The sequence below is a fragment of the Ambystoma mexicanum genome, chromosome 7q (assembly GCF_040938575.1).
Source record: "Ambystoma mexicanum isolate Mex_15411 chromosome 7q, UKY_AmexF1_1, whole genome shotgun sequence".
Lineage (NCBI taxonomy): Eukaryota > Metazoa > Chordata > Amphibia > Caudata > Ambystomatidae > Ambystoma > Ambystoma mexicanum.
In genome coordinates, this window is record NC_090941.1 from 627,524,386 (window position 1) to 627,550,282 (window position 25,897).

Below are 25,897 nucleotides of genomic sequence, written 5' to 3' on the forward strand. Positions count from 1 at the left end.
GTGTGCACAACCTCCGGTATCGCAAAAACTGCCCGAACGGCAAGTTGTCCTTCAGGGCTTTGGGACGATAGCTTGAATAGCAGAGAAGGGAGTTCCTATTTGTGGTTTTTTTTTGTATACTCTTGATGCAAGACCACCATTTTCAGCAAGACCACCATTTTCAGCTGAAATAGCCAGATCTAGGAAGTGAGTGTTGCATTTGTCTTTGTCCAGTGTAAATTTCAAGTGTGGGTTGAGTTGGTTCAGCCAAACGTGAAAAGTCACTAATTCTTCGTCCAACCCTTTAAAAATCACAAAAATGTCATCAATATACCTGTGCCAGACGGCCAATTTGGCACGATGGAGATTGGCGTCGGAATAGATGTAGCGATGTTCAAATTGATCAACGTAAAGGTTGGCGAGACTGGGGACAAAAATGGCCCCCATCATCATCATCCCTGAGATCTATTAATAGCATGTGTCCTCGAACACAAACTAGTTTCTGGTGAGGGCCATTTCAGCGAGTTGTAAAATGAAACTCGGTGGTACTCCATGTAGGTCAATAGCAGAGTGAAGCCGGGCGCACTGAGCATGTCTAGTGTCTCCTGTTGAGGTATTCAAGGATACAGAGACCCGATATCGATTGTCACAAGCCATTCTTCCTCCGGGTTGTATTGGAGCGAGTCTAATAAAATCAACATGTTGGTAGATTCTTTTATGGAATTTTTCATCTTTGGAATCTGATCCTTAATGAAAAAGTCAACATATTGTGGCAGTGGTTCCAGGACGGAACTGATCCCTGAGACAATGGGGCGCCCCGGTGGAAGGACAATGTCTTTGTGAATCTTGGGTAAGGCATACATGGCTGGGAGAAGAGGGTGAGCTGGGGACAGGAAAACTGCCTCTCTGGCGCTGATGTATCCTTCAGCCTCGGCCTCGGCAACAATGGGAGCTAGTAGCGCCTGCTGAGACTGACGGATCTGTGGGTAAGATGCGATAACTGGCATCGAACAGAAGAGTGTTGACCATAGTGGTATAGTTGACAGTGTCCATGATGACAATGGCTCCGCACTTATCAGCTGGTTTGATTGTGATTGCTGTGTTTGCTAAATCTGTAAGGGCCAATAGTTGGGGTTTGGTACAGTTATTGTTGATGAACGGAATGTTAGTTTCAAATTCAGCTATCTTCTTTAGAAGTGCTTGCTCAAAGGTCACTGCCTCAGCAGTATTGGAACAGTACAGAGGAAAGAACTGGGATTGAGGGCGTAGGCGCGCGACATCTGTCTTCATAGGTCTGTTTGGCAAAGTATTGCTTCAGCCTAATTTTTCGCATCAGTTGCATACATTCGACTCACGTTTGAAAGGGTTCGTACCGAGCCGTCGGGATGAAAGATAGATCTTTCTGTAAAATCTCCTGTTCGGGTCTGGTAAGGGTGTGCAAGGATTGATTCACGATCAATGAGGGAGGAGCGAGGGTATTGCTCCTTGTCCTCGGCTGCGTGTGACCACCGATGATTGTGGGTGGTTCTGCCATCGAGATCGGTTCTGTCCTCTGCCGCGCTGTCCTAAAAAAATGGACCGCAGCAGGGTTGCCTTCGTGAGTACCACTGAACTGTACTATTCTGTTTTGACTAGTTGCTATTCCTTGAGCTATTGCTAGAATTGCTGCTTGAACTGTTCCAAGATTTGTTGGAGCCACCCCTTTGAAGGTTCTGGAAACGTAATTGAGCGGCGGTTCGTCTGGCCTGTTTTGCCTCTTCGGTAAAGTAATCCTCACCCACATAGGGGTGTATTTTCACATGTGTGAAAGCTGAAAGTTCTTTTTTAAGTTTAATGATCTTCCGGTTGAGGTTGTTGTCCTTGAACTCTTTCAGCGATGTCTCCAGAATACTTAATTTGGCCATATAGCTATCGGCAGTGATTTTGGTTTTTAATGTCTCACTTTTATCAAGTTCTCATAGCAGTTGGTCTGTAACTTTTTTGGTGGTATTGATAAGTACCAGTGAATCTCTGGTGCATTTATTCGCAATAAATGACCAGTCTTTTCTGAACTTCAAGTTGTACAAAAAAATGCGAGGTTCTATGCGAATGATGAGTCCATTGGGTGCTACGTGCACCCTAAGACTGCATTGGTGATTAGGCATCTTAGTAATCCTGCAACCACTTAAAATTTGTTCCTTCCTGTTCCCTTAGATGAAGGATGCCAACCACTGCCCACAAGGGAGGGAGAGCCAGGTTTCGGTTTTTAATCCCCTGTTTCTTTCTTTTTGTCTCCTTAAAGGGGACACTTGTACCTAACATTGGCACCTCCAGTACATCAATGCTGGATATGTAACATTTAACATTTGTTTTCTTTAATCACGGTCCTGATGAAGATGGCCAACTTCTGTAATGCCATCGAAACCAGTCGACCCTTGGGGTCATGAGGGCTCTCATGACCTGTTTTTGATATATCATCACATCTGAGAGCTACTGGTTGGACTAATCAGATTGCATGCTCACATGTATGGAGTGAACATTTTTATAAGAGCCATTTTTTAGCTTTGTTTCTTTATAACCAGCATTCCAACTGTACTTGCTGCTTTCCAGTAACTAAGACCCACTGGTACAATTAAAGTTCACACTTAGTTTGGAATCCAACTAGTCAACCTGGCTTCAGGTTGCCACCACCTAGATCTGGCTGTGACATAATCCAATACATAGTTCTGTCCTTGTTGCATGAGCCAGTTGGAAATGTTTTGAATGTATGATACTGTGTTTTGACGAGGTATATGCCACTACTGTAGAAGGTTAGGGACAACTCTCTTCTCTATCGCTTTTAGATAGGCGTTGCACCGTATGCCATCTACAGTGAGGCACCCCCGGTAGGGTCAGGGTGTTCTTCCCCGGGGCCAGCTTTCACCTTGGTTGCCATCCCTCTTTGCAGACTGTGTTCATGCAAAATGATTTAACTCACAGTAACTTTGAATTACCTCTCTCCTATTGAACCGTTGTTTTCGTGCTACCATATCGTATCCCTTTAACAGTTAAGGACGACAACGGCTTGCCCGTGTCCCCTTGCTTCCAGGAGCTTACCCTGTTTGTTTGAAAACAAACCTCGATCGAGAGGTTCATCATAAGAGTCCTCTCTTAAATTTGGATTGTTAACTTGCAACAGCCATATCCCAGACTAAAATCATCTTGTATAGATATGGGAAGTTCTCACGGAAGCCCGCAATCATGTTTTATAAACAGTTACTCCAACTCTGCTTTATGGAATGCATAGAAGATCAGTTGTTCCAAAAACTGTTTTTAATAGATTAGAAGGTACATTTTGAAGCCAGGTGCTGCAATTGGCACAGTGCATCCCTGTAGCTCTGTTGCAACATGGATTGGGCCTCGGCTCCTTGAATGCTATGTCAGTGGAAATTATGTGCTCTATGTAGGAAATGTTTGATTGGAACTCAATTGAACACAATATTGAAAACCTTAACAACCATTTATAAAGTCTTGGCCAATGCAAATGTTTCTATTGAAACTCTTACTCAATCCAAATATAGCTAAAATGAAAATCTATCTAACAGATTGGTTTGAAACGAGAAGAAGTTGTCAGACCTATAAAAGCTTTGGTAATAGTCTATTTGAGATAAAAAAAAAAATGGGAACAGTTGAGCCATATCTGACTATCACCTACATCTATTATCAGATCAGCAGTTCTTCGATTCAGACTGAATATTTGGCCAACCTGGGATTTGCTAGCAAATCGAAGATTAATACCACTACATACTAACATCTGTCAATTCTGTAATGATGTAGAGCACAAGGAAACGTTGAAACATTTAATAATGGACTGTGTTGCATTGGTAGCAATAAGACAAAAACATTTTGGCAAACGTGACTCTAGGGACGTTGTGTGATCGTTGGAAGCTATTATTCTCAGCTGCGAAAATGAGTATAAGAATAGCAACAATTGAATTTTTAACATCATTGAAACTACTTGAATAAGATTGTAATCAAATAAACAGATACAAACTCTCCTATTTTTTGAAGAAAATTGAATTCTTTGAAGAAAATTGAATTTTTAATTATGTTGCATTATTTTCTTTTATTAGAAATGTATTCGTGAATGACAATTTGTGTTGTATCTCTTTTTAACATTGAAGGTGAACGATTATGAGTTGGTTAACAATATGTAAATAGGTATGTTAAATGTCTAAATTTGTGAAATTTTAAATTTCTGTTGTAAAATGTATTTCCTTTTGTTATCAAATGTATTTTATTATTGTTCCTTTCTGATTATACTTGGGTGATGATTCAGGCTCAGACTCCTTGTGAATATCTGCCTCCCTATGTTGGGTTCACTCTCGCTTTTATTCAAATGATTTCTCTGTTGCATTCAGTTGTCGATGGGGTGCTGGCTTTTCACCCTTGGATCCTTCTCTTCCGGGCTTAGACCCTTCTTGAATAGCGCCTCCCTCTGTCTGGTTCACTAGGGTTTCACTAGGAAAACAATGTCACCTTTCGTATTCACAAATCTTAATGTCTTTTTAAACAGTTCACTGTGGACATCCCTCAGTTGGGTTCACTGTTGTGAACACACTGTTCATTGGGACTTCAGACATCGTCCATTTCCACCAGCATCCTTCCATCGGGTTCACTCTTGCTGCCGGACCCCACTGCAGCTGGCTTTCCCTTAATGTTAACAGTTCTTTGAACTTTACTCAATTTGCCATTTGCGACTTTCGTTCAACACCGTTCGGTTTCTTATCGGCTCTCCCCTCGACTAACTAGCTTTGAAGAACTGCTTGGCTTTTCTTGTCTCTGAAGTCAAGGCTGGTACCACGGTAGCAAGCGTCTCTCCCTGTCCGGATTATCAGTGTAGGCGTGCTCCCTTTACCGTTGACATCTGCTGCAACACACGCTCGCTATTGTTCGCCTTGTTATGATTCCTTCCACAGAGGCTTCGTGGGTCTGGGTAGGGAAGGGCAAGGTCGCTTTTCTCCTTGTCACCCCTTCAGTTGTCATTGCCATTCTCCTCCTCTTGAACTGCCATGCTTGGATAGCTGTCTCGTCGTGTGGTCTGCCTTACTTGTCGTGTGCTCTCGTGCTCCGCCTTTTATCCCTGTGGGGAAGGGATAGGGCTGTTGGGTGTGTGTTTCTGGTCAATTGCCTGACCCTTGTGTTGAGACATGTCAGGTAAACGCCTCTGGTGTTAGTCTGTGGTCTTTCGTGTTGTGCAAAAGTGTTTGTGTTGGAAAAGGGGTGGGGGGGAGTATCCTACGTGGTAGGATGGGGAAAAGGTGTTATAAGAAGGGGGATACCGCATCTCACCCGTTGGTGTCCTGCTTCCACTACCAGAGGACCCCTCATCCAGGTGGTCCTAGCTCACTGGACCACCTCCAGGAACTGAATCCAATAGCGATGGCCGTGTCCTTGCCACCTGGATGACAGATCCCTGGAGACTAGTAAGTGAGACACCTTCAGGTTTTTCACAAGTAGTATCCGCAATGACGACATCCGTCACATTGTGGCAAATCTCTCATGATAATTAAAGAAACTTAATTTCACACGGAAGTTGATGAATGTATGCCATCTCAACAGTAAGAAGCTTAGACGCTTCAGCCCTACACGTACGCCACTTATGTTGAGGTCAATGGTGCCTCTGTTTTAGATCGGGAACCCAATAAGGTTGCTGCTCCAACTCAAAGTAACTGTAACTGATTTACGGGATTCATGCTTTTCTCATGGTCAGCTTTGTGTGGCTTGTTCCAGAGTTGGAAACAAAGACAATTTGTTCACAGTAGCTCCTACAGGAAAGACTAGCAATATTTTCTACAAAGAAGCAGTGGTTTAGTTCATTAAATTAACTTCAAACTAGAATTGAAGTAGGAATTACCATGTGAAGCACGGCTACACCTGCTAGTGTATTAAAAGTAGTTATATCACATAGGTACACATGTTGGATTTAGTTTTCAAAGGTATGATTTAGTTTGGGTCATATATTCTTTTTTTGTTTAATCAAATTGAATGTTTAATATGTAATAAATGCGAGTATGTACAAAACAGTGTATTTTGTAGTTATTGAGCATACTGTTTTGTTTTGTAGGTTATGTAACACACATGTATTTGGCAGTTTGGTAAGAGGATTTTTGTGGGCCATTTGTTTACTAATTTAATATTTGTTTTTGGAAATATACAAACATTTTATTGTAATACATTACCTATTAAAAGCAACGCCCGACATTTATGAATAGGCGATAAAATACAAACCTTAAAGAGCAAATATTTCTATATGTGTAGTATATTATGAAAACAATGATTTTAATATTTACTTTTTTAAAGTATGTCTTAATTGAGGAGACTTTCATTTTTGCATGCTAGTAGCAGAATTTGTTTCTCCCACTGCAATTATAGTTCCAAATTTTAATCAGCCTAAAAAAAAATAAGCATACTCTAGATCAATATTCGGTAAAGTTGGAAGTGATATCAAAACATAAACTTGATATTTCTTGGGAAATGTAGAAGGTACAGGTTCATGTAATTATTCTTATGTTTTCTTCGAGTATTATGTTTTTTACTTTTAGTAGCTACAGTCGAACTGCTTTTTTGGTTAGTTTGTTTTATTTTTATGAACATGTTTAAAATATATCTGCTTGTGTCTATTTCGCATATGTGCTAACTTTGCAAAATGTCCTGAATGATTTTTAAGTTTGCTTTGCAGATGGTGCAAATCACATGAGTAACGTTTTGCACATCATCTGGTTGATGAGTTTCTAAGTAGTCCCAAATACAAGATCTTAAATTGCCAACTGGAATTGTTCCAGGTAGTTTTTCTTCTTTTTTAATGTTGGTTTTCTGTTGTAATAACACCACTTAAAGTGCTTGTATTACTGTGGGCAGTAGGGACATCTTGTTTTGATTTTCTGATGTACCAGTAATAGGTAAATTATATTTGTTCCATTGGTGAACCACGCCAGTTTTATTTATAAAAATACAACTACTTGAAAGAATTCAGGGAAGGTGTTGGTATGGATTTTAAAGCCTGGGTGAAATCGTACACCCGTAACATCAATCAGAGACATGAATGTAATTGTCAATTGTATAGCGCCTTTTCCCATTGGTATGGCCTCAAAGCGCTGTAGGTGAATGTCTTCGGGGAGTCCAAGGTATGGGAAATTCGTCAAGAGGAGTTTAGACTGTGTGTGTGCATTTTAGCCAATATGAAGGTTGGTAGGTGTGGGCAAGTCCCCTGCCAAGCTGGCATGCAGATGGGTGCTGTGGGGAAGTCTGGAGAGTATGCGAGTGCAGGAGACTCATGTGTCTAGCTAGACCGAATTTCTGTTGTGGGGGATAGCTGCATTCTTATAACAGAGGTGTTGTGCGCTCTGTCTTAAAGAAGTGTATGATAGCAGATGCGTGCAGGTGTGTGGCCGTGCCTTGGACTATCATCCATAAGCGTGTAGTGTGATATGTACCAATGGGTCCTGGCTGGTTTCGTGGTTTCGTAGAGGCATCTGAATTTAGAAGGGGTGAATTCAAAGCGCGATTAAATTCTACACAGTGGCTATACTCAAAATGCAGCTAAATATAATGGTGGTTATACCTAAAAGTCAACTGAATTTAACACAGTGGCAAAAATCAAAGTGACGCTAAATTCAGCATGGTGGCTATGCTCCAAATGCAGTGAAGTAGAACATGGAGGCTACACGCAAAAAGCAGCTAAATGAAACGGAGTGGCAAAATAAAGTGCAGCAATTGTGAAAGCCTTTGTGAAATTATAGATCAGGTAAATTTAAGACCGTCATGAAATCACAAATACAGCACTGGCTGTGCAACCAAATAGTTGTCTCTTACCTGGAAGTTGCTGCAGGCTGATTTAGAGACCTGTCTAGGATGTTCAGGGCAAACAGGTGATTGAGGCGTCCTTTGCCGGTTGCTGTGCTTAAATGGAGATTGGGAGGCGACAGGAAATGGACAAACAAAAAGAGAACTAGACCAGAAAGGCAGTGCCCTCTAGTAGCAATCCAGCACAAAAAGGGATTGGAAAGCACACTAACACACACACACACACACACACACACACACACACACACACACACACACACACACACACACACACACACACACACACACACACCCCCCCCCCCCCAACTTGCTATAGGCACATGCCAGGGATAACCACTTTCTCCCTTCCTATGTGCGAGTGCCATAGAACCCCTTGTGTGGGCCCTAAGAGACATGCACATAGAAGTTTGTACATTTACCATATGAATGTGTTGGTAGCTTTCTGTAAAGATGATTTAATGTTACATGGTGGAGAACACACTACAAATATTCTCCAGCATGGGGTCTGGCATGGATTCACATGCTCATGAATATTCCCCGTCGTCAGGCTGGGAATCTTCGGTAAAAGAAAAAACTGTTTGCCTTTCATTTACAAACTGTATTTCTCCTTTAAAACAATCACTGTCCTCTGGGTCATACTGCCCCATAAAGTGACGGCCCTCTCCCTAAGCCCCTCCTCTGGCAGCCATCTTCAGATTTTCACTGCACGCTTCAGTGTTGGGAGTCCTTGAGTTTGCTCTGCAAGCTACTTCTACTCTTTTTCGTGTTTACGACGGAAAAAGGTTCCATTTGTGTTCCAAAAGCGCCAGTGTGGTCTTTTCTCCATCTGCCGACAGCTGGAATCTGTTGTCGGTGAATTTCAGCGCTCCTCAAGGGCAAAGATGGTCGAAGTTTCCAGGAGGCCATCAGGCCCACTTCGCGCTCTCCAACCATAACAGAGGAATAGAAGCGAAGGTCCCTCTTCAAGCTCTACACCAATTGCGGACTATGGAACGTGTTTGTGGAAGATATACACCTACAATGCCTCTACTGCCTGTACCCGGACCATAAGGAGGCAGAGTGTGAGAGATGTCTGGGGTTCTCCAAGAACACAACGAAGGACAGGCACAGTAGACTGGCTCTGTGGCTTAACGCTAAGGCCTGTGCCCCATGCCCGAGCAGGGTCCTGCCACACCCATGACCGGCTCGTCCGAGGAGCAGTTTTCTAAGTCCTTTGAGAGCGCCTCATCCTTGGGGGCCCAAGACAAGGCCAAGAACCGCAAGTCTGAGTCCACCGGGGTCGCTGCGGAAGCAGGTCCCAAGGTGGATAGGGTGTGATCGACGTCACCCTCCACCTCCATTGCCAGCCGGCAATCGAGTTTCTCCTCAAAAGAGGAAATCCTCTACCCCTGCCAAACTGCGGGAGAAATCCGAGAGGCTGCAGACGGATAAGGCGGCCGGTAACCCAACCAGGCCCCATCGGCACAGGCAAAGACTTTGCTGACGATGGAGTTGGGGGCAGCTGCTCAAATAACGGCTAAGGGAGCTGACCCTGTGAAGGTAGCCCCAAAGCACAGAAAGTTTCCTTGCACCCTAGGCGCGATACTGCCGCAGTGACTTTGGCAAAGTCTGCTGTTACGCCAGAAAGGGGGGGGGGGCTCCTCAGACCCCGGTTCAGGCCCCACACGAGGGGAAAATGGGGGCTAGGGAAAGGCCCCGACACAGCCCTCCCACACCATGGCACACATCATGGAGGTCTTGTCCACAGACGATGAGGACCAGGAGTCCTTGTACACGTTCCACGAGGATGTGGAAGAGGATGACTGAGGCAACAGGGGCGGCAGACGGCACAGGCCTAGTTTTCCGATTCCCGTCAGCTCAGCCGAGGGATGTGTCTCTGGACATTCTGTCGACCCTTCGTACCTTGTTGTTGCAGATCCAGAAGACGATGCCACCGGGCCCGGTTCCTGTGGTTCACCCAGGTCCCCGTTCAGCCTCCAACTAAGAAGAGGATGTGTCATCCGAAGCCCCCATTTCATCCTCCACACCCGCGTCAGGACCCAGCAGACCCAGACACTGGTACAGGGATGGACACGACCACGGATGACGACGACGATGTCATTGCAACGAGTCTCCACATTTGGATGCCCCACTTAGGGCGTCCCCACCAGACGAGGTGGGGTTGGTTGTTCCATTCTCGCCAGAGCCTCTGAGCTTTTTCAGCCTGTGGCCGAAGACACCAGGAAGGAGCGTTCCTTTTACCAGAGGCGCGAGTCCAGCAGAAAGACAATCATGGCGGTGCACCTTCTGGACGACATGTCGGATGAGGGCATGGCCCTCATGAAGAAAACTTGCACTGATAGGCTGGAGAAGTAGTATTGGGTGCTGGACTCCGCAATCAAGTGCCTGAGGTCACAACCATCACCGGATTCGGTGGTGTCAGCGGCCGCGAGGAAATTGTCGGCTAACCCGTCCTCGTCTTTGGTCCCTCCGGACAGCGAGGGGCAGAAACTGGACGCTATGGGAAGGAAGGTGATTTATACCGCGGCGTCCACGATCAAGACGGTCAACGCACTTGCAATCCTAGCCAGGTACGACAGGGAGCTTTGGTACATGCTGGGCCTTATTTTGGAGTTCCACCCGGACGATAGGAGGATGGAGGATTTCGCTCTTTTCCAAGAGGGGAAGTTGCGTCTGATTGCGGCATTACAGTTGCATTGGACGTCGCCGACATGAGGTTCCGGCAGATGGGAAACGTTGTCTGCCTTTGTCGACAAGGGTGGATGAAGGCCACGAAATTCCTGCAGGAAGTCCAGGCGAAGGTGTTGGACATGCCCTTCGACGGACAGTACTTGTTTGGGAAGGTCGAGTCCCTCCAGGTCATCAAGGGAGATATGGACCGTTCCTTGGGCACTCTCCAGCAGTAGCGCTCTTTTTTTTTTCCGCTCCTCCAGGGGAAAGTAGAGCAGGTCTTCCAAAGGTTTCTCCTTCGTACCGTCAGTCCTCCCAGATCCATGACCCAGAAATCCTACAAGGCCCGTTCCCAGGCCTATGGTAGCGGAGGACAGCGTTGTGGTCACCCGCAGGGCCGGATGCTGGCTCAGAAACAGGCCTGAACCAGCCGGGACGTTGGGCCCCCACACCTGCACTCCTGTGGGTGCTCTGGCTGACTAGGTTTGTCAGTGAGTGGAAGATGAGCACCACCGACAGATGGGTGCTGGACCCTCTCGTTCAGGGACACACCTTGGAGTTTGAGCGCAAGTGTCTGCTGATCCCTCTGGTTGCCCGTCAGGATCAGCATATTCCTCCGCTCCTTGAAGAGGTACGGGCAATGCTGCGGAAAAGGGCGATAGAGCTAGTTCCCCCAACGGTACTGGTGCTCTGGAGTCTATTCCAGATACTTTCTGGTCAGAAAGAAGACAGGAGGCTGGAGACCCATCCTAGACCTGCAACGTCTTAACAAATGCTTAAAGTCCCAAAAGTTCAGGATGGTCACCTTGCAGCACCTACTCGGCCAACTGGAGGAAGGAGACGAGGTGCATCTGGTGGCTATCTCCCACTACACCATGTCTCCAGGAAGATCTTGGCTGTGGTCCCATACAGTTACTCAAAAGATCAGTCCCGCCGGGAAAGGCTCCTGCCCTGGCGTGGGAACTCAATGTGGTAGTGACGAGGCTCATGGGGGCCTCCTTTGGGCCGATGCATCAGGCCCCTCTCGTTCCTCTAGTGGAAATCTGCTTTCCTTGTGGCCATCACCTTTGCCAGGAGGGTGGGTGAGATCCAGGCTCTATCCTGCAAGCAATATTACCTGACTTTCCATGAATTGAGAGTGGTGCTGCGGACGCACCCCTCTTTCATGCTGAAGGTTCAGTCGGAATTTCACTTCAACAAGCCTTTGGTGTTACCTGTTTTTTTCCCCGAAACCTTTGTCACCGGCTGAAAGGGCTTTTCACTCGCTGGGAGTTGCTCGTGCCTTGAAGTTCTACGTGACGAGCACAAAGGATTTTCGGAAGACTTCATAACTGTTTGGAAATTTGGTCCTGTGAACCGGGGGAAAGCCTTGTCCAAGACTTCCATTTCAAGGTGGCTCTCTAGCTGCATCATGCATTGTCATCGGTTGGTGAACCGACCGCTGCCTGGCCATCCGAGAGCCCACTCCACCAGTGCAATTGCTGCGACGATGACATTCCTGACTGGTGTGCCCCTGCTGGACATCTGCAGGGCTGCTACGTGGAGGTCCACGCACACCTTCACAAGTTTCTACTGCGTTGACAGGGATTCCAAGGAGGTGTTGAGAGCCAGCCAAGCAGTACTACGCATCCTCTTCGCTTGAGGTGAGTCTGTTCCGGAGGTAAGAGTTAATTGCTTCTGTTGAGCCTTGCCACCTCCCGTGGTTGTGTAATTTTGTACTGCTATGTATTCGTTATTCATGAGCATGTGAATCCATGCCAGACCCCATGCTGGAGAAGGAACAAGTTACTTACCTGTAACTATTGTTCAAATGGATTGTGTCGTCTGGCGTATTCCTTATCTTTGTGAAATTGACTTCCAGCTTGCTGGCCTCGGTATGTTATTTCCATTAGAGGGCGCTGCGTGTTGACGTCCCTCGAGTCAGTGTCCCTCAAAGACCTCCTTATCGGCGCCGACGTCATCATAGGTATATATAGTCTTGCGCAGCGTCCGTTGCTCAGTTCAGTTTTTTCTGCGCTTCGTCAGCCTTGGAGACGCAACGCTTGCTTCCTCAGTGAATCTTTCCTAAACTTCGATTTTATTGTAAAATTCTTCGATTCTACGGTGGCATCTTCATCGACGCCGCAACCCGGTTTCAAGAAATGCCGGGATTGTGGAAAAAAGATCCTCCCAGAATCTGCTTGTGGTGCCTGGGCTCAGGTCACTAGTATTCGGAGTGTGAGGAATGTATGCCCATGACGGCGAAAGCCTTGAGGGAGCGTAGGGGTAAGCTGGAAAAAGGTAAAACCGTTCAATCCTCTACCCCTTAGAAATTGTCCTCGGCCGAGTCAAGACATTTGTCTCCTCGCCATCGGGGAAAACATTCCCGCTCAAGATCTCGTAGTGGTTCTCACCACTCATCCAGATCGAGACATACTAAGAAGAGGTGTCATACCTCGCCGCCTTCTTCATCTTCTAACTCACCAGAAAGGGTCACCTGCCCCACTAAATGCAGCTCTCCAGCTAAGTGGGAGGAATTTCGCAAGTAAATGCTAAGGGTCTTCGAGAAAAAGCCTTGTCCCCCTCGGAGATGCCTGGAGGTGATACCCCGGGTGAAAGACTCAAAAAAGAGAAACACTGAGTGTCGTTGACCTCGGCAAATAAAAGCCCTCGAGCGTCATGAACCCTCAAGTAGAGACACGGCCCCTTGGAACAAGACTGCGTCATCGATGCTGTTGTCGAAGGCGTCTTTGACACATAAGACAACGTCATCGACCCCGATGAAGGAGAAACCATTGAAACCTCATGCCCCGACCGCACCATCGGTACTCGGGGCGTCGAAGGATCCTTTGAAGGTGTCGAAATATCGACGGCATAGAGTACAATTCCGATTCTCTATACGACATCGAGGCCTTACTGTAGTATATCAATGCTGTTTGTAAGTTTGTCAAGACCTATGATGTCTACATTGACAACTACAACCCTATCTCAAGCAGTGTCGACCAATTTGGCTCCCTTAGCCCTTGAAATGAGTTTTACCTCTTACCCAGGCTCTGACTACTTCAGAGCTTTGTCCTCTGAGGAAAGGGAAGACTCTGATAATGCAAAGCCGTTTGGATTACAAACTACAAGTGTTCCTATTCCAGAGGAGCTAATATCAGAGGAAGTCAGATTAAAAGATCTTCAGGAGGCTTTACAGGATGCCAGTGGCATAGATACCTCTCCAGAGGCTGACTTCGGAAGACCAGAACCTGGGGAGCATGCAGACCTGTCTTATAGAGCTCTTATGGTGAGAATTATGTAGTTTATGGGGTGGTCCGCACCTGCACCCTCTTTCCAATAAGATGACTTAACAGACATCTTACATAAAGGACCTCAATAAGACCCTATAGTTCCTTTTCATGCAGCATTACAGAGAAAGGTGACTGCAAATTGGGAAACACCAGAGGTTATCCTGCAGTAAACAAAAAGCTCCCTGCAAAGTACAGAACGTCGGCCTCAGATCCTCTGTACTTAACTAAGCATATGATCGCAGAGAGATTGGTAGTACAGGCTGCGACTTCGTCAAGCAGTAAATCGGCATACCCCACAATACCATGGCCAAAAAGTTCATCTTGGCATGCAGCATGGCACTTAAGTCAGTTAACGCCACTTGCACGCTAGCGAAATTCAGCCACACCCTTTGGGAGTGCGCTTCATCAGCGGCTGACCATCTCCCGGAAGGGGAGGAACGAGACGCATTCTTCAATATCAAGGATGGGTAGGATGCGATGTGAGAGTCCCTCCAAACAGGTCTTGACTCTGCTGACCGCATCAGCAGAGCCATAGCGGCCAGTACCACAATCTGCAGATTTGCGTGGTTGCGGAAGTCTGGTTTTGCTCCTGATGTACAAGCCAGACTTCTAAATATGCCGTTTGGCGGCACCTCTCTATTTGGCAAGAAAGCTGATGACAGTTTGGAGAAATTGCAAATCTCCAAAGCGGCAGCCAAATATCTTGCGGCTGCAACTCGTCAAACTCCAAAGCGACCCTCAGGTACGTCATGGAGGGGAAAGCCCTTTCGTTTTTACTCTGCATTCTGAAAAGGCAAAGGGCAGCCGGCTCAAAGGGGCCATAGACGATTTACCCCTGGTGGCGGGTCAAAGGTACCAAATCCGCATCGCAAATGCTGGCTTACCCTCCGCATCTGCGTCAGCCGCTCCAAAATCCCTCTGAGATCTCTCCTCAAAAAACACCAGTAGGAGGCAGGTTAACTCAACACCACCACTGGGGAACAACTCTTTGAAGTTTCCAGACCCCCTCCTTATGAAGGAGATTTTAGACCTGCTAGGTTAGAGAAAGGTGCCATAGAACCGGTACCTGTAGCGGAGAGGAACAAGGGTTGGGAACCCATCAGGTAGATCTGTTCGCAATGAGTGTCAACAGGAAATGCTAACGATGCTGCTCAAGGGAATTTCCCCCGAGAGGAGCTCTAGGATATCCATTTGGGGACTGGGAGTTTCCACTTCTGTACGCGTTTCCTACAGTCCCGTCATTCCTCACATAATAAGGAGGCTCTGGAGATTCCGGAAACCCATGATTCTAATTGCCCCAGATTGGGCCAGGAGAACGTGGTACTAGGATCTTCTAGACGTGTCCATCTGTCCCCCGATTCGTCTTCCACAAAGAAAGGATCTTCTCTCGCAAGAGGAAGGTCAGGTTCTCCATCCGGATATCGGGACTCTCGACTTTCATGCTTGGTTTCTGAAAGGTTGAGATACAAAGATTGGGACCTCCCGGATATCGTAATAGGTGTTGCTTTTGGCCAGAAGGCCAGCAACTAAATCTTTATACCGCTGCCATTGGAACAAATTCTGCAGCTGGTGTAGAGATAAGGATATTGACCCTTTTTCATGTAGTACAGCGAGAGTGTTATCTTTCCTACTTTATTTGGCAAATTCAGGACTTCAAGTTGGCACAATCAAGGGTTACCTTGCCGTGTTATCAATCTTTAAACGTACAACGGAAGAACCCTCATATTTCAAGTTGCCTCTAGTCATTCAGTTTCTGAAAGGGTTGACTAATGTCTTTTCCCCCCAACTCCTTTTCAGGTTCCCCTGTGGGATTTAAATCTAGTCTTAACATTTCTAATGGGCACTCCATTTGAAACTCTTAATTCCTGTCCATTAATGTTTCTCACTCTAAAAAAAGTCTTCTTCGTTGCTTTAAGTTCTGCCAGAAGAGTGAGTAAACTACAAGCTTTATCTTGCAAACCTCCACATACCATCTTTCACAAAGATGAAGTAGTTCTTCAAGTGAAGCTGAACTTCCACTCAAAGGTTGTCTCAATTTCATATCACACAAAAAATAACCTTGCCTTAATTTTACCCTCCTCACCCAGGGAAAGAGGAAGAGAGATAGCGCAGGCTGGATCCAAGGTGTGCCTTGAGTTTTTACATTAACAGACTTGCAAGGATTAGGCAAGCAGATCAGTTGTTTGTGGGGTATGCAGGACATAAACTAGGGTTACCTATCACGAAACGGACCATCTCAAGATGGATAATACTAACTATCGTAGAGTGCTATAAATTGGCAGGAAAAGATCCTCCTCAACACCTTAGGGCTCATTCAACCAGGGGTATTGCAGCCTCGTCAGCTTGTTAGGGAAAATTCTCATAAATGTGCTAATTTCCTTCACCTTAGAGACTCCCAGCAACTTTGCTAGATTTTGAGGACTTGATTTTCTTACCTGGAAAGAGTGAGCCTTTTCCCCCCACTCTTTCATGTATTTTGATGTGTGTTTTACTCATGTGTTCTTTGATTATGGAGTTTTAAGATAACTCCATAGACCTCTTTTCATGTGTGTTACACAGCACCCTGAGTGCAGTAACACAGGGATGTCTTTTTAGACTTCCCAAAGGTTTAAATACCTTCTCTGGGATAAACTACTGTTTCCCGGAGAATGTAACGTTAAATTGACTTTACTAGTCTTTTTAAATTCCTAGACCCACCATTCCTAGACCCAGCACACACTTATCTTCCTATATAGTGCTGGAGGGGTTACCTAGTATCCCCTGTGTCTGGAAACTCATGTAGCAGTCAAATGCTACCCTTTCCTATTGAAATGGCTGGTGGCATGATTTTTCCCGACCGCGAACACCGGTAGCTAAAAATCGCCGGAGCTATGTTTTTCAAGATGCCGCCGTAAGCCCCTTTGTTTAAACAGGTCCCAGTCTTCTTTTTTCACCATTTCTTTTTGGAAAGGTCCTTCTAAAGTTTGTCTCTGCACGCCAAACCAGGTTTGGTCCCTTTGTTTCCATGCCTTAGGCGGGCTTCAGGACTGAAGACTGCCTCTGGCGCCCGAGTGTCTGGGTTGGGCAGGAAGTGAGGGAGCTGCCCAAAACTCACTGTGCTTAGTCTCCTAGGAGACCCAAATGCACTCTGCTGTGATTGGCTGGCTGACTGTTCGGCAAGGACAGCCACCCTGCTGGGTGATTGGCAGCTACGTTGGAATGAAAGGGAGAAAACTGTTTAAAGGAGAGTCTCTTGGACTGGAAAGCGAAGTCGACCACTGGAACAAAAGAACCGAAGACGGCGGCTGCTGCAACTCCTTGACCGTTGGTTTGCCTGGTGAAACCCTGCTACAGGTCCAAATCGCTAAGCTCATCTCGACGGAGAAGCCCCTTCAAGGACGACTTCTTCCTTTTGAGTTGGTGGGACCAATCAACTTGTAAGCCACCTGGATACCATTCTCGGAGCTGGTTTGGATTAACCAGGGGCAAGGACACCAGCTTGTGTCCTTGATGACAGCTACTCGAACCGAAGATCTTCCATTTTGTCCGCTTGTTTGACCCATCCCTGTGCAGTGCAGGAGTCCCCCGACGTCCTCCCTCTTGTCCCCGTGACTGAGGCTCCGGAACAGTGAGATCTGCAGGAACTGCCAGGAACCAACGTCTTCAGCTGCATCTTTTCCTTCATATTAAGGTACTGTGCCAACCCGATTGAGAGAACTTGCCTCTCGCGGAGAAAGTTTGTGAAACTTTCCCAACTTGCAGGCCTAATCAGCTTGTGACCCAACATAAGATTCTTTTTTGTACAAGCTACTTCTGAGAACATTGGCAAAGTCTTTACCGTTTACTACAAGAGCTGCTCTTTCCTATCCAAGACACTAGCCCATTGACTTTGGCCTAGGCCTATTGAACTGAATCGAGTCCTCTAGTGAACTGAAACTATTTGCACTGCCCAAGAAAGTATTTGTGATCTATTCTATTAACTTGTGCCTTTTTACTCCCATTCAAAGTAACTGAAATGCCATTTGGTCCTATTTTAGGGGAGCCTAATTTACTCAAACATATTGGTTTGGTATTGAAGTATATTTGTGTACAATATTATGTTGCCTCCTTCTAGTGAATGTTTTCTAAATGACTGTGTAATAAATTAACAAGAGTTTTACCAAGAAACCTTGAGTGGAAGTGTCTCCTTGAACCAATGTGATTGTAAGACCTCACACTGTAACATCTTTGTACTGCTCACATTCCCTCTTGAGAAGCCTGGCTACTCAGCTCACTACCACAAAACTGTGTAGTACAGACTTATACCAAAGGTTGGTTTAGCTTACACCTGTAGTCCTAATTGAGTGTGGTGGTCCCAGAGGGCACTGCATGCAATTCTGCCTAACTCAGCTCTCCAAAGAGGAGTTACAATTAAATACATCTGTGCGGCTGCCACATGGTCGTCCGCACATACTTTCACCAAATTCTACAGTCTAGATTCCTCCACTAGCCAGGCGACTAAATTTGGGAAAGCTGTGTTGCACTCTTAAAAAGTCACAAAATATTACTCCCGCCTCCTGTACACATTACTGCTTTGGGAGTCTATCAAAGATGAGGAATACGTGGGAGGACACAATCCATTCGAAGAACAAGTTACTTACCAACTGTATCGTTCGTTCGACTGGATGTTCAACCCGCGTATTCCTCATCGCCCCTCTCGTCCTACCCAGCAGTAAAACTTGTAGTTGCATCCTACGCTCCTTGATGGGTACTAACCATCTTATACTGGACAAACACAGCACTTCAAAACGGAACTTGCAACGGACGCTGCGCAAGACTATATATACCTATGATGACATTGGTGCAGATACAGAGGCCTATGAAGGACACCGACTCGAGGGACGTCGACGTGCATCGCCCTCTACTGGAAATTTTTTTCAGAGGCCAGCAATCTGGAAGTGGATTTATCAAAGATAAGGAATACGTGTGTGGAACATCAAGTTGAAAGAATGTTATAGTTGGTAAATAACTTGTTCTTCTCCAGCATGGGTCTGGCATGGATTCAAATGCGATCCCTCCCTTAGACTCCTATGCGGCTCTTCTTTGTCATCCTGCCACTTTACGTGCTTACCAAATCTGAAGATGGCTGCCAGAGGACAGGCTTAGGGAGAGAGCTGTCATTGGATGGGGGCAGTATGAGCGAGAGGACAGTGATTGGTTTAAAGGAGAAATATAGTTTGTAAGTGAAACTGTTTTTTTTCTTTTACTGTGGATTCCCAGCTCGACAACGGGGAATATTCATGTGCATGTGAATCCATGCCAGACCCATGCTGGAGAACAATAGTTACAGGTAAGTAACTTGTTTCTTACTCTGGTTTTAGCAGAAGTAGCCGGTTTCGGTAAGGTTTCTGCACTAATTGAAAATAAATCCATATGAGATTTCTCTTATATTTAAAACTTTGGCTTCTGCGAAATTGGGCAGTTTTTGGTGCTGCCCTAATATAGTTGGGGATCATTTTTTTAAAAAACATGTCTTCATTAATATTTTCAGGCATAACAACATGACAACAATATTGCAAAAAAAAAAACCCTACCCCCCCTCCCCCCCCGCCGGGAGACCCGGCTCCCCTTTCTTCCTGCTGGATAATATTGATTTAAAAAGGTCAAAAATGTTTTTGTGTGGGCACCGTTGAGCCATGTAGTCTGATTGTAGATACGCCAGCACTGATCCCCAATCCTTCTGGAAAGACCCTTGGCTACCCTGGAGCTTCTGTGTTATCCATTCCATTGTTACAAGTGCCCACACCTTCTGCTACCAGTCATTTCTGATACTTATTAATCTGCTTAGAATCACATGCTGTGCATATGGTCCGACATCCAGTGGTAACCGCAGAGTATTGCATCTTGTCTTTCGGGCACTGAAAGGGGACATCGGCATAGGCGTCTCTGTAACACTATCCTTATCGTGACGTATAGTGTACCCAAAATCCCTCACGCGCCGAGGTCCCTCGGATAGTTGTCTTCCACTGTATTGCTGAGCTTTTTCATAAGAGACATTGTTATCACCTTGTTATCGACTTTGTCGATTATTCGCTTAGTCATTTCGACAGTGGTGCCTGGACAATGCCAAAGACTGCAGTGGACTTTCGATGCCTACGATCTGGCGGCAAAGCCGTCCACGTGGCCGGGCCCTTTGGCCGGCCTACACAGTAGGGAGAGTGTGGTTGGGGTGGCCATATCCTCTCAGCTATGTGTCTCCTCTTTACCCTCTGTCTGGTCTGACTTTATTGCCTTTCGCTATGGAAAGGACACCATTTAGGTTTTGCCCCTCTTGCAGGGTCAGATATCCTTGGAAGGACGAGCACTCTAAGTGCAGCAATTGTCTACCCCTTGACCAAGACGAAGCGCAGTGCGCAGCCTGCAAACTCCTGCGCCCTAAAACGCTTAAGGAGTGCCGCGTTAAGCAGTGGGCGGCCTAGGGCATGTTGCAGGTTGGATCTTCTCTCCCCCCCCCTCCCCACCGCCTCACACGCGAGAAAGTGACGGGGGTACTACTGATGACCAGGCATCTGTGTCGGATGCCATCGACCACATGACAGACACTCCTAGGTCTGCCACGCCCATCCCCGACCCTGCTAGGCTTGACGCGAGTCACGCTATGGGGATAACACCCGGCGACAGGGGCGTGCATGATCGAAGCCACACTAAACGCACAACCCCAACCCCGGTTTCGACGGTACCGTCAAAACGGGCGAAAGCACCAACAGGACCACCGAAAATTTCAACGGGATCTTCTGATTTTCAAGATCAACAGCCTTCCCCGCATCCGCAGCAGCTTCTTGTGACTGGGCCTTCTAAACCTAAGGGCGCTACCTCCAAAACACATACGGCCATCGAAGCACGCTTAGCTGACACTCAGACGCCCCCGGTAGGAGAAAAATCTACCACTAGGCCTCCTAGTCAACCGGCACATCGCCTTCATTCGTCGAACATCTCCGAAAGCATCGCTAGGATTTCTTCGGCAGTGGGGCTGAAGGAGAGGTCTAAAGCAAGGTTGTCCAACATACAGCACGCGGGTCACAATGCGGCCCGCCAAGCCATTTTATGTGGCCCGCCAAGCCATTTTATGTGGCCCGCAAGGCCGTATGTTGGACAATTCTTGAGGTAAAAAAAGAAATACGACAAACATTGCAGTGCAGAAATAAATAAATTTGTCAAGAAGATCTTGGGACTTGATGATGGAAGAAGGAGAGACTAATTTGTATCACGGCATAGTGAGGGTTACCTCGGGAATACCATTCATTTACAGTGAGCGCGGGTCCATACAATTGCCCAGTACTCCCACAAACTGTGAACAATGGGATTAATATAGTAGCAATTACTTTGCATTTAAATATCCCATTTCAGGCAAGTAGGACCCACCATGCAAGAGAGGAACGGGCTCCGGCACAGACATGCCCATTCCTCTCTTGCATGGTGCTCCGAGGGGCAAAAGGCGAGCCGAGATGAAGGGAGGAGGTGGTGAGGTGAGGAGAAGAGAGTGCTGGCCCGGGCGAAGGATTATGTGGACAGGTGCTGTGCAGGAGTTCCTCTCGGCATGGGCAGCACAGTGGATTCCTGAACTCCTGATTAGCCGTGGGCCGCTGCTCAGAGGGCCATTGTGCGGAGTTACTTTCAAGGTTTGTCATCTCTGGACATATGTTTAGCAGGGGTTGCGGCGACACATCCTGTCTGCCCCAAAAATCGTTCTTGTGAATTGCGAATATCACCGAAGATGAACCTTTATCAGCTGAGAAACTTAATCTTTGCAGTGCTTTTTTTCCTCGTCTCGAGACAAAGAACAAAAGCGGGAGCTCAGTTATGTTTACCTCTAAGCACAGTGCGGATTGATGAAAATGTCCATGCATTATACCAACTACATTGGACATTATAGATGTGGCCAGTGGGGTATCGAAGCATGGCGAGTACCACATGTACAGCACAATATGTTACCCTACTAGTGCCCCAATAACACACTGCAACCTGCAAATGGGCCTCAGTGGACCACCTGCCAAGGTTTCTGGAAGTTGCTTATGATCTTGATCTATGATATAATCTGATATGATAGGTTATTTATAACGTGCTTAATACCCATGCAGCAGTGATCCCAATCATAAAAGTGAAACAGGCAAGCCCAACAGGTATAACTTATTTTCACTCTTTTGGTAGCAAAGTCTGAGGGCAGCCTATACCCTTCAGGAGAGGTGTGAGCTGATACAGTTGCAACACAAAAAACAATAGTACTATGTTCCCAAAATACCTTAGTTCTTGTCTTTCGGATCTCAGCAGAGCCAGGCTTTTCAGCATCAGACCGGAAGCATGGGTGCCTTTGTGCTGGGCTGCTGTCAAGTCGGAGAGCAGCAGCAATGGGCCCCAATGATGCAGTTATGTTTGGCAGTGGTGCTGATTTGTGGGTAGAAAACACTGGGAACAGTAGGCATTGCCAAGTGGATGGCACTGGAAGACTCAGTGACCTCTGGGCCCGGACAAGGGAATACTTGCCTTTGGCGCTGTGCAGGCTCAGCTGACAGAACACGGCATATGGTTACAGCAAAGATGTCAAAGCTTCAGCATTGTCATTGAGCAGAACTCTGAGATTCTGGGGTGGTGGAGCGTCGAGGTCCAGGATGATTATGATGGTGTCAATGGGGCCAGCGCTGAGCAGCTCCGCTCAGGAGCGCCATGGGCCCGTGTGGGGCCGACAGGCCAGTGGGCAGACTGCAACAGGCCTGTTCGAGCCATCCTGCTTTTTATACAAATCTCGGGCCGCGCAGCGCCTGATGGGAGAAAGGAACTGCGCTACAATCTGCTCTTCTGCTGGGCTCTGCCTGCTGGAGCTTCCCCCTACACGCGGGACAGGCAGCTCTGCAGATGCTCAGAGCTTCCGTGGGTGTGGGGGGTTGGGGCTGGGTCAGGGCCTGCCTTCTCACCCTCACTTAGCGGGGCTTCCCAGAACTGGCCCAACCCAGGCCCGCTTGCATGCAACTCATACTTAGTTGGCAGGGGAGAATCTGATTTCAAGGGCAGATCTCCCAGGGTGAAGCTTACCCATTGCACATCGGATTTGCTGATCCTTGCTATGTTCCCAAATGCGGGATACACGACTGCATTATTTCTGGTAGTGGGGGACTGCGTTTGCGCTCTCCCCCTGATTTATTGGTGAAAGAAAAGGTAAAGTGTGCACTAGGCCTGCTAGGTTGCATAGTTTAAGATTGTGCTCACATTGCGTTTCTTCAATTAAGTTGATTGTAAACTTATGCCTTTTTGGTCACCTTTTCTGCTGTAAAATGCACCATTTCAACCCCATATTTGAAAAAAATAATTCTAAACCCTCCCTAGAACCTTGTAGCTCCCTCGCTACGTTCGGTCGCCCCCACTATTTCAGAAAAATATTAACAGACACTGAAAGAAATCACAAGCAACTAACCTTTGATCACTGCCCATGACACCAAAAGCTATCTTTGGGACTGCATGGCTATCACTGCCTGTGATGCTATTGTGTCATAGGTCACACAATATCGCTTTTTAATATACTGCTTTGGGTGAGGTTGTTGACTTTTGGCTCGCCGGCCCACTGGGTGACAAAAAGTTAATGCTTCGGCCCCACATTCAAAAAGGTTGGACAAGCCTGGTCTAAAGAGACTAAGCGCAAGGAGCAGCCCGCGGACAAATCGAAAGATGAGTCATAGTGCCCAGATGCTCGCGAGGACTAGGCAGAGACCTTTGTCTAGCTCTATTAAAGACAAATCGGCGCCATAGGGAGGAGAATAAAAATGTTCCACCCTTCTGGTTCATCTAGATGGACCAGAGAAAAATTCAAAGGGTGTATGGACAGGTTGGAGAAGTTTCTCGTTTTCAGAGCAACCTATCCCCAAGAGACCTCGGAAGACCCTCCCTATGTGCCTGCTTCAAATTTTCTAAGAAATGTAGGTCCTTCTCAGGAGGATTACACTTCCATCCACCACGAAGACGAGATCCAGATGGACACATTTCAGGATATTTATGATGATGAGGAGGAGGATACTAACTTCTTACAGAACTTCACTGTGTATGACCAGACTGATCCCACGGGAGACTGGGAAGACAGACACCAGGTTTAGGCGGAACCATGGGCGCTCCCTACTCCTGACCAGGACCATGATGTCCTATGTTTAGATTCCCCTCCCTCCACTCCGGCCCGCCAGGCTTCCCTGGTGGACGATCAGATGGCGTTCAACGCCATATTGAAAAAGGCGGCTGAATATTTTCAAATAGCCACCCAGGAGGCTTTGCCTGAAAAGGACTTTGTGGAAGATATCCTCAAAGAAAAGCCCCCCTCCAGCCATGCCATACCTCTTCTGAATTCCATTGAGGAGATTGGCTCCTTCCTTGATCAGACCAGCCCAGACTATGGCAGTAAATCAGAGGGTTGAAAAATGATATCGCTCATTGCCTACTGACCCTACATACATTAAGGGCCATGCCACCCACGATTCACTAGTGGTTACCACCACCTGAAAACGGGTGGGGGTACCCGTTGCTACAGGAGAGGCACCTCCTGATATGGAGTCAAAAAGGCTGTACGCCTTGGGAAAACGAATCACCACGGCAGCTGCCATTTCCACGTGCATAGCAAGCAACACTACGTTGCTTGCTAGTTATGCCGATGTACAGTGGAATCTACTGCAGGAAGGTCTCCAGGAGGTGCCAGAGCCAGCTAGAACCAAACTACTTGCCATTGTGACTGAGGGCAGGCAGGTCAACCTGAAATCTCTCCACGGACTAGCTCCCCCTTATCTCTTTCTACGCCCTTCTCTCTTTCTACACTCCCTCTCGCTCCCTTCGCTCAGCTGACCACTTCCTTCTTACTGTTCCTCCATCCCCTGGTGCCTCCTCCCATTTCCGCTCCTTCCAACTCCTATCCCCCTGCACTGGAACTCCTTACCTCTCTCAATCCGCTCTATTCCTACCTTTTCCTCATTCAGCACATCCCTTAAATCTCTCCTTCTCCATTCCCCACCTTAAAACCCCTCCCCGCCACACCCCTCCCCCCATTCTCGCCCATTTACCCCTTCCATTTTCCTCCCCCTCCTCGTACCTATCCCTCCCTCTTCCTCCCAGTTCTACTGCACTACTCTCCCTCTTCCCTTCTGTCTAATTGCTCTACATACTGTTTTGTTAGTCTGATTCAAAATTGTAATTTGCTTCTACTGTTACTGTTAACTTGTTATTGTTATACGTATACTGTTGTTAAAATGTACAGCATTTTGGAGTAAAGCACTATATAAACCTTACAAATACAAAATACAAAAAAGACACTGGATGCTGCGGAGACGGCAGGATGATCGCTAGCTCAAGGCACCCTGCTCAAACGGCATGCTTGGCTCAGGAACTCTGGTTTCAATCCGGAAACCCAAGCAGCTCCTATTAATAAGCCTGTTGAGGGGACGAATCTCTTTGGTAAAGCAGTCGACGATGCCCTCGAGACTGCCTAAAAGGAGCATGAGACCGACTCTTAAGTCCCTTCAGCAAATCTCCCAAAATCCCTCCCCCCAGAGGGGAAGTGGTTCCCGCAGGTCTTTTCGGGGCCAGTCCCGTTCCACACAAAACCTGTATAATACAGGAAATACCTGGAACTCAGGACAGGCATCCAGCACCCCCGCCAACTATCCACCCAGGGGACAGCGGCGCGGGAAAGGCAGAGGCCCCAACTCCAGGGGAGCCACAGCCTCTGGTCAGAAATGACCTACGGATCCAGGCCCCCTCCCATGTCACCCCGGTCGGGGGGGGGGGCACTTAACATCTTTATTTTCGACATGGGAGGGGATTATGTCAGACCAGTGGATTTTCAAGACTGCCGCCCATGGGTACTGTGTGGAATTCGCCCGACCTCCACAATTCACGACACCAGACCATCTGGAAATCTTGGTATAAGAGGTGGAAGCACTTCTGGAAAAGGACGCCATAGAAGCCGTCCCTATTCTTCAGGTAAACAAGGGTATTTATTCAGTGTACTTCCTTTTACCCAAAAAGGACCTCACCATGCGCCCTGTGCTAGACTTGCGCCCAGCGAACAAATTTGTCAAACCTCAAAAGTTTAGTATGGTAACTTTTCAGGAAGTAATCCCACTGTTGAAACAGGTGGATTACATGGCGACACTGGACATGAAAGATGC

At 46.9% G+C, this 25,897-nt stretch overlaps 1 protein-coding gene and 1 non-coding gene across 5 annotated transcripts in view; both read left to right on the top strand.

The window, feature by feature from the left end:
- The window catches only part of LOC138528557 (uncharacterized), a 788,016-nt gene that overhangs the window by 191,554 nt on the left and 570,565 nt on the right, over positions 1-25,897 (top strand). The gene's annotated exons all lie outside the window — the stretch shown is intronic.
- On the top strand, positions 22,731-22,892 carry LOC138528927 (U1 spliceosomal RNA). The gene has a single exon (XR_011284326.1). It is a non-coding gene; the product is annotated as a U1 spliceosomal RNA (small nuclear RNA).